Source organism: Rhinolophus hipposideros, assembly GCF_964194185.1.
Source record: "Rhinolophus hipposideros genome assembly, chromosome: 8".
Lineage (NCBI taxonomy): Eukaryota > Metazoa > Chordata > Mammalia > Chiroptera > Rhinolophidae > Rhinolophus > Rhinolophus hipposideros.
The window spans coordinates 76915454-76925067 of NC_138054.1; the positions used below are offsets into that span (position 1 = coordinate 76915454).

At 51.8% G+C, this 9614-nt stretch overlaps 1 protein-coding gene across 8 annotated transcripts in view; it reads left to right on the forward strand.

Moving 5' to 3' along the window:
• Positions 1–6677, forward strand: part of AHDC1 (AT-hook DNA binding motif containing 1) — a 64507-nt gene extending 57830 nt beyond the window's left edge. For all 8 annotated transcript variants that reach the window (XM_081055465.1, XM_081055466.1, XM_081055468.1 and 5 more), the window contains one exon: positions 6048–6677. The gene's annotated coding sequence lies outside the window, so the exon portion shown is untranslated. The remainder of the gene's footprint in view (positions 1–6047) is intronic.
• Positions 6678–9614: the final 2937 nt, after the last annotated feature.

A 9614-nucleotide genomic window follows, 5' to 3' on the forward strand; every position in this document is an offset into this window, starting at 1 on the left:
AGCCAGGGTCAGCAGGCATGCCCGGACCTGGGCCAGGCCCCAGCTGCTCTGGGCTTTGTCTCTTTGCGTCTTGAAGCCTCAAGAGGTCACTTGATCTTGCCTCTGGCTCTGAGCAAGAGGCCCTCACGTCAGGGGTCAGCCAGTCCCGCCCTGCTTCTTCTGAGCTCCTCTTCCCACTCCCTGAGGCTGTCTTCCCCTCCAGTCCTGTCTCTTGCCTCTTCCGCAGCCATTTTCAGGCCAGGCCTTCTTGTTCTGAGCCCTCATTTCCTGGAAATCTAATCTCTCCGTGAACATGCCCTCTCACGCTCCTCTGCCATCTCCCCATATCCCTGTGGACCTGGAAGGAGAGCCCAAGGGAGCAAGGCCCTGAAACTGGGGGGTGGGGAGGGTGAGCTAAGAGCGTGCCTGTCGGCACAGACAGGCCTCTGTGCAGAGCCTGATTCCATCCCATACCAGCTCTGTGACTAGTGAGTCACATCACCTTGCTGCGTCTTTTATGAGAATTAAATGAGATTACCCGTGAGCACTTAGCCCAGTCCCTGGCACATAGAAAGCACGTAATCAGTGGCTAGTAAATGGGGAGCAGATAAAAACCTGTGTGAGTCACACACCCCTAACCCTTTCCTGCATGCTTAGGACTCTCTAGCCAGCCCTCCATCACCTGCTGTCCCTGCTTCTCTCCTAGGAAGAAGGATCTTGTATCTAGTGTGGGTTTGGGGCTTTTGGCAGGAGATGAAATGCCCCGTAGGTCTTTGCCTTAGCAACTAGGCTGAGTCCTCCCCAAGGGGCCCCAGACAAGGTAAGTCACAGGCCCCACCCTAAGGGACCCAAAGCCTAATGAGCATCAGGACCAAGGTCAGCTAGAATCCCTATCTATATAGTTAGGCACACCAGTCCTCTCTCTTGGTGCAGATAATCTGAAAAAGATTTCCTATGACTCTGTAATAAGCCATATTTTTTCCCCTGGCAGATTTTCCACCTTTGTCATAATAACTTTTGCTGCCATAGTGCCCTCTGTTTTTGCTGGAGGGCAGGGGCAAGTAGGTTAATTCTGTGTTCACTGCATATGAACCAGCCAACTTTTCTAGGCCAGGCATTGCAGCTGGTGCTGAGGGTACCACTGAACAAGATAAGCAGTGTCTTGCCCTCATGCAGTTTGCAGCCTATAAACAGGTGTTCATTAAAAGCGTATATGTGGGCATCACTCTCCATGGGAGAGAATGAAATGCTCCCACCAGAAATACCAGAGGCCACCCTTGGGAACCATGAGCAGGGCAGACAGCAAGAACTTCCTGGAGGCAAAAAAATGGATCTTGAAGTAATACGAGGTTTCGGAAGCTGTAGCCCTAGCTCAGGTCACCTGGGTGAGAACCCAGCACCTTCCAGGTCTCTGGCCAACATCTGTCCACCCTCTGCCCAAGTCTATTCCCCACCCCGTGGCCACCAGAGTGCTTTTCAGTGCGTGGTGTCTGGAGCCTGCCAAATATTTACTGGATTAATTGATTAAGACACGTCTGCTCCTTTGATTCTAAGCTTACCATCTTTTGGCATCCTCCCCTCTCCAGCCTCCTTCCCTACAAAATGAAGCCCCAACTTCCTAGCCTGGTATTCTGGGTATTCAAGTCTTCTTTTAGGTCCTGGCCACCTTCTCACACACCCTCCCTTTCCAGCCCTGGACTGTGGAATCAGGAGGGAGTTTTGCGGGGAGGGGACTTTCCTCAGTATAACCTATGCCTTTGCTCTAGCTGTTTCCTGGCCTGCGCTGCCCTTTCTTACATACCATCCACCTCCCACCTGTCAGTTCCTATCTTTCACTCAGGCATCACCTCCTCCAAGAAGCATTCCAGGATCCTTCCCAGGCCCAATTAATCTCCAGCCCTTTATGCATCCATGACAGCCCTTCCTGGGAATGTTCTCTCCATGCCATCAGCTCCTTTAGGCCAGTTACTCATCTCTGTGCACTGTCCCCATTTCCCTCCCCAGTGTCTCATCATGCCTGGGACTGTTCAGGGTCAGGGTTGTTTTTTTTCCCCTTGAGTCAAAGAAGAGCATGTAGACTAGAGAGAATTGTGAGAGGAAAGGTTAAATGTTGTGGAATGGGTAGAAGACGAGTCCTCAGCCCACTGTCATCAGATACAGTCTTAAAAGTGGAGCAGGGGAGGGGTGTGTAAATAAACCAATTCAAGCTCTCAGGGCTAACTGGGTTTTTGGAGATCTCCAAGTACAGCCCTGCCAGTTTACAGAGAGGGAAAGGGACTCGCCCAAAGACGCACAGCCATCCTGGCAGGGAAGCACAGCATGGGAGAGCCAGGAAGGGCCCTTGGGGAATCACCCAGTCCCACTGTTCTTGCCCTTTCCTCAATCTCCACTCCAGTCACATCCTAATACATCCCCATCGGTAACACCCATCTTGACACAGGTATCACCAGTCAAGAGGCTAGAGAGGGACTAGCCTCTTCCCAGGACAGGTAAGCAGTGGGAGGCTCTGAGAGGTAGGAGATACGCACATTGGTCACACAAGTTTGGTGGGCGACAATGGATGTGAACCCTGTTTGGCCCCACTAGCATCCCTCTCTGACCACCCAGCAGTAGGGGCTGTGGGGGTTAAGATCCCTAAGGAGAGAATGACTGGCAGAACTAGAGTTTAAGAGCAGCTCTGGTGGACACAGATTTTGGAAAAACCCCTGGAGTGGGGAGGGGAGCCGTACACCCACAACCCACAGCCCGCCCATCCCCAATGGGAAGCCTCACCTATCAGTGTGTCTCCATCTGTCAGGTGTGGTCTGAGCCCCAAAGGAAGCAGTTTCCTTTCCACATTTGAGGGACTCTCTGGCCTGACTTTGCCTGAGAATGTCAGAGGGGGGATCAGCCTTTGGAGAGCTGTGGTTTGCCTCTGACCCCCTTGTCTTTGGGGTACTCTCAGTGCCCAATGATATCTCCCCGTTACCTGTTCAACCCCCTTATTTTGTGTAGAAACTGAAGCCCAGAGAGGGAAAGGACTTGCCCTAGGTCACACAGCAAGTCAGCCTCAATTCCCATACAATCTCTGCCGTCAGCTCCACGGTCTTGTTTGATGTTGAGGCCCCCTTCTGGAGGGGGTGGTTAGACCTTAGTTCCTGGGTTGGCAGTTAGCGGGTGTGAATACATGTTTGCTGGTTGTTTAAATGAATGTGGAATGTGTGGGGAGAGCAGCTCTCTCCAGACAACATGATCTGCAGCACTTTGGAGTGCCCCCAGAGCCTGCCCCCACTGATAGGCAGAGACCATTCAATGCCCTGGTACCTCAGATGGTAAAACTGCTAGAGCGTGAGGACTCAGTGGCATGTGACTGTGGTCATACATTATGGAGGCACTAAAAGGTTAAGTCTCATGAACAATGGCTGGTGTCCTGGGGCATCAGGCACATGCTGGCATCGGGAATAGAGAGGTACCACACACAGGTCTGCCTGGGAGGAACTGGGAAGGGAATGACAAGTGCACCGGTAGCTATGGTAACAGTGGTCTAAAGGAAGCGTCCAGGAGGTGTGCACGACCTAAGCTGGACCTTGACACACTGATCGGCCTTAGACCACTCGTCGCTCTGTCGTTCAGTCAGCAGACGTTCTTGACCCCAGCATATGCAGGGCGCTGCACTCAGCAGTGAGTAGAGGAGCCACAGTCTCTCCGCCAAGGCTGGGCTGGGTGCCCCTTTGTGCTCCCTGAGCACCCTGAGGCTTTTCTTGGCACAGCCCTCATCTCCCTGCCTCGTCACAATTGCCTGGTTTGGGGTCTGCTTTGCTTTTCTCTCTGCTCTGTGAGCCCCTCAAGGGCAGGGACCAGGTCTGTCTTGTTCTCTGCTTTGTCTCCAGTACCCAGCACTGGGCCACCTGGCACATGATCATTAGTTCTGTTTTGTGGAGAGTTGAACCTAGTGAGGTCAGGGTTCTGCATAGCCACAGGCATTCTCCTTTCTCCCTGGCTCTAGATTTGGTTCTCTCCCCATCCCCCATCATCCCCCAGATTCTGGCCAAGTCATGAAAGCTGGGGAGGGCTGTGGGAGGAGGAAGGTGAGACTGTGATGGCTTAGCAGAGGGTGAGAAAGCCTCCCTGCTGCCTGGCCGCCGGCACCATGAGAATGGTTCTGGCAGGAGCTGCCTGCTGGGCTGAGATCACCATGGAGACCTGGCTTGGAGAGGGTCACTGGCAGTGGCTATGGGCTGGAGGGGGTGGGGGTGACAGGGATTTGTGAGGAGGCTCCCAGCCTGCCCCGGGGGCCCTTATGGGGAGCAAGGGAGGGAGGGGTTCAGTACAATCCACTTGCTAAATGGCTTGGAGCAGCCTGTTCTAAGTCTCCCCCTCACTTGTCTCCTCAGCACACTATACCTGTCACCCCAACAGGTTCCTTAGCTTAGCAGCTTTTCTTCAACTGCAATAAAGCTGTCCTACAGATAGGTGCCCCAGCCCTCCAGCTGAACCTGTCCTTCCAGATCCAACAGTCCTGCCCCCTAATGGATACCCTGCTTATTCTACAGCTGTTCTGTTTGACACCCTCCCTGTGGACAGTTGACATCCATCCCAACTGTACTCTCTGCCCTAGTCACCCCAGTTATCATACAGCTGTCACACTAACGGGTATACCTCTTAACCATAAGGCTAATGTTCCATCCTCCCCTCACCTTCAGAAGGCCTGGCAGCTTAACAAAGATGCCCTCCCTCTCACACCTCTGCTTGCCACCTGGGCTGAGACACCAGGTGGTGTGCTGCGCCCACCTTGCACCTCGAGGGAGCCCACCTTGGTCCCCTGGCCTTGGGGGAGTCCTGGCAAGTCCAGCCTCAGGACAAAAGTCTTCCTCAGGGCTGACTGCCCAGCAGACAGGAGCTGAGGCTGAGCAGAATTTAAATGTGGCCCTGTTAGGAAAGGAAGCCAAGAAAGAGGACACGGGAGGAAAGGCTTTCTGTGGCTACTGGGTTCCTGCAGGGGTGGGGGAGGGCAGACTGGCTTGCTGAGGAGTCTTAGAAGGCAGTTTTAGCACCTCCACCCCGTCCTTGAATTCTGGTGGGATGGTCGCTCCTCCCTGTCCCTCTGGACACCTGGCTCATCCCAGCAAAGCTGGGGTCTGGTTAGGGAAGTCAGGGCCCCACAAACATAATTCTACTTTCTGGGGAAAGGAGGTACTTCAGCCCTCCAGCGTCAGGTGATTGTAGGCACTGCGGATTTGGGAGTTCCTGAGCTTCAAGAAAGCAGAGGGGCAGCCCAACACAGATGGTATTGTGTTGGGCAATTCCTTCATTCCTTTATTCACAGACTTCCTCCTCACCTCTAAGCAACAGAATCGTACTGGTTAGGGGCTGGGGAGAGGGTTGGATTTAGAAGAAATAAAAGCCATGGTTCACACCTGTGCTGTGTTAAGGCCCTGTCTTCTTCCCGTTTATGTCATTTCTCGGAACAGTCTAGATTGGAGGAATTACAAAACTCATTGCTACATGAGGAAACCCAGGCTTTGAGAACCTAGCTGGCCCAAGCCCCAGGAAAATAGGAATGACTAGTAATTGGTATCATTTATTATGCAGTTATGTACGAGGCTTAATCTGCCTTAAACCACTGAATCCTCCCAACAAACCTATGGGATAGTTATCCCTATTTTACAGATGAATAAACTGAGGCTCACAGAGAGGTGCACCACCTTGCTCAAGGTCATAGAGCTATTAAATGGTGGTGCTAGCTTTTGAACTCAGCTGTGTCTGGCTTGAGAGCCCAAATTCTTAACAAATTGCACTGCCTGGAACCCTGACTCTTTCCCTGGCACATCCTTTACTTGTCATTGGGATAGGCTTTGGACCACATACTGATTTTTACAGATGGGAAAAGTAAGGTCAGAGAAGGCCAAAAGCAGTCCAAAGTCTTGTGGGGGGCTGTTTGGAGTTTCTGGGAGAAGGAAGAATGGGGTTAGCTTCTCCCAGAATCCTGGTAGGAACTAGGTGGGGGTCCCACTCTGACCCTCTCTGTTCTCAGAGCTCAGTATCTGCCTGCCACTGACTTCTGCCTCTTCTCTTGTGTTTCTTTGCAGCTTTCAGAAAAACCAACGCCAAGACCCCTCCCAGTGTCCACATCATCCTCTGGCAGGAGCGCCTGCCCCTCTGCCTCCAGCCCCACCCCACCTGCACCCCCTGCAACCCCACCTTTCCCCCACCCCTCCCTGCCCATCTCCTCCACGCAGAAGCCCAAGGTGAGCCCTTTCTGCACAAAACCAGCAATTGTAAATACTTTTTAAAAATGTACAAAACTTAAAAACAAAACAGTTTTAGAAAAAGACAAAAAAAAAAAAGAGAGAGAGAGAGCGAGAGAGAGAGCGTGTGCAAGAGGTTGCGAGCGGGGCCTCAAGGTGTCCAGAGCCCCTGCAAGTATGCACTGAGAAATTTATCTACAGGTCGTTTGACAAAAATGAACAATATCCTATTTATTGTATATACTGTTTTATTATAAATCGTGGATTGTATATTGCATTCTGTAAACCTGCTGTGGTCCCGTGGTGTGCAAATTCGCATGGTGGGGGGGAGGGAGAAGAACCTCTTGCGGGAGCTTTTTTTTTCTTTCTTTCTTATTTTTCACTCTTTTGGGTTTTCTCTTCTGTTGTTGTTGTTGTTTTCTGTTGGCAGGACACACCCAAAGATCCAAGTTTGTATTAAAAAGAAATGAAAAAAGCAAAAAAAAAAAAAAAAAAAACCATACACACCTCGTGTCTTGTGAAAGGGGTGAGTGAGTGTGGATGGAATGGAAGGGGCATGCCTGGGTTTTGTCACCAGCCACTGCCCCAGAGGAGTTGAAATAACGCCATGTGTTCCCTCCCTCTTAGTTTTCCCTTCTGCCTGAGATCTGAATCACCTTTGCATCTGGGCTTCCCCACCCCCATTCCACTCCAGACCCTGGGTCTCCCTGCCTCAGTTAGCCTCCCCAGTCTGCCCCCTAGGGCTTCCTGGCCCCTGGTCTGTCCCAGGTGCAGGGGATTCTGCCTCTTAGCTCCTCATTTTGCCCTAGGTCCTGGGTCTCCCCTCATTCTGAGACCCCTGTTCTGTCCCAAGTCCCAGGTCTCCCTTTTTCTGGGCCCTTTTTTATGTCCCCTGGTCTCCCCTGCCCCTGGACCACCATTTTCAAAGTGCAGGGATGCCTGCCTCTAGGACCCCTGTTCTCTCCCGAGTCCTAGTTTCTTCTCCCTGAGGAACCCCCATTATGAATCAGGTCATGGGTCTCCCCTGCCTCTAGACCCCCTCGTGTCACCCTACGTCCAACGTCTGTGACTTTAGCCCCTTCATTTGTCCTGTGTCTTCCCAGCCTCTGGGCCCCCACAGTTCTCCTCTGGTTCAGGGACACTGGTTCCATCCTAAGCCTAAGAACCCCTGTGGGACACGCCCTTTCCATCAAGGACTAAAGTACCCCATTTGTGTATCTTTGGTTCACCCCACGGCCTGGCCCCCATTTTGCCCCAACACACCTGCATCTGCCTCTACAAACTCCAGGGTACAAGGTCAGTAACCCCAATATTTCTTTCTCTGCTTTCCCCTTTCCACTCCAAACCCCAAATGCTGGTTCTGGATTTCCTCCCAGCTTTTGTAAACTTTGGAAAAAGACAACTGTAACCCTGTGCCTATTTCTAGTGGACCTGGAAGAATTGAGCTGTTCCCCACTCCCTGACCTTGGGGAGTTCCTGGCTGCCCTTGACCAAATAATGCCCACTTTGGGCTGCCTGGTCTTTAGCAAGCAGCTTTCTGTCCAAAAGGCTTCTGTGTCCCTCCCTGCTGAAGCTTGGGGAGACCCCAAGGGCCATCTCCACTCTGTCTGCCCTTCCTGACCCAACCAGCAAGGCCCAGGCTTTGGGAGAATCAGAGGAACCCTCCCTCTGAGAGGGAGACAGATCCCCGCCCCCCAACCTTCTGGGCACCCCTGTCTGAAAGAGGAGGCCAGAGGATTCAGACAGGGGCAGGTAACCATCCCTAAAACTGCAGCCTCTGTGCTGGATGTGAAGGCTCATCCACCCACCAAGGCTCCTCCATGAGTCCCCAAGAATCACATGAAGGCATTGTCCTTATTCTCTTGCGTGGTGAAGGCAAAGATACCAACACTGCCCTCAAACTGACAATCCAGTATGGTGCTGGAAGTGGGTCCAGGAGGGGCACTTTGTTCCCGGAGGAGCAAAACGTGTGAGAGCGGGGCAGAGGGCAGAAGCCACACATAGTTAGGTCTGTTGGGAATAGACATTAAGTTTGGGGAGGGGAGAGAGCTTTGGCCAGCTCACTCTGGGGCAGGATGGAGGTTGGTTGGAAGGAGTAGGTGGCATCACAGGAACCAGTGGGGGAGGCCAAAGCTTGTTTTCAGCCCCAAGAATCTCCTGCAGGGAGAAAATGTGTGTGTTCAGTGGCTGCTGAGGAAGCGGAAGAGACTTGGGAAGGCTATCCAGGTGAGGCCGGCTGGGCAGAGGAGGGGGCCAGTGACGAGGGCTGAGGGCTCAGATGGGGGGGTTGCAAAGGAGGTATCAGAGAGGGAAGGGCAGTAGGGGGATTATTCAGTAGAAAGGATTAGGGCTCTCCTTGAAATGGAAGGAAGGGCAATAAAGGGTTGTGTGCCCCGGAATTGAAGTGGGGGTGGGGAAGAGAGACCCTTGAAGGAAATGGGAGTTTAGGGAGGTGATTATAGCTCAGCAAGGGGGCTCATTAACTTGAAGAGGGCTTTGTCGGGAATGGGGATTCACTGTAAAGAAAGGGGCACCGGGAGTGGGTGGGAACCCAGAGAAGGGTTTATGGTTTCCGGAATGGAAGGTAGTCTTGGGGACGAGAACTGGGGCTCCCTGAAACGTGTGGGGGAGTGTGGGGGGGCGGGGGTGAGGCGGTGGGTGTCTGCAAGAGAATGGTGGGTCAGGAAGAGGAGGGTTCTGCGGTTTTGTAAGGGGTAAGAAGGAGGGCCCAGGTGTATTTTGGAGAACAGTCTTGGGACATATGCCAGGGCCAGGGGGCAAGCCTTTGGGCTTTAATGTTCTCTGTGCCCTTGGGCCCTGGGGCCTGCAGGGGAAAAGCAGCAGAGACCCTGCCCAGGTGGGTGGGGAAGGGGTGAGGGCCACCCTATTTGATCTGTTCTTACCAGCCACAGTCCCCCACCTGACCCCAGAATACATCAAGGCAACATGGCTCCTACGGAGACATTTGGGTTTTGCCACCATTTTTTAAACACTTCCTGAAGGTGTTTATTCCTCAAAACAATCCTTGAGGTAGAGAAAGATACTCACCTCATTTATTAATGAAAAAAAACCGTTTCAGAAACACGGACTAAGTGACTTGTCCAAGATTACATAGGAAGTGGCAGAAGTAGGTTGACTCAGAATCTGACTCTGAGCCCTTGATTTTTCCTAACAATTTAAAGGGGGAAAAATACTCATAAAATTCGTCCCCAAATTAATTCATTCTATAATAAAAAATTTTAGATTATAGAAATAAGAATAGGAAATAGTTATATAACTATATAACACTGTGTACCAGATACTGTTTTAAACACTTTATATATATATATATATATGAAAACTCGACAATCCATCTCCACAACAATCCTATGATGCGTTATTGTAACGATTATTATCCCCATTTTACAC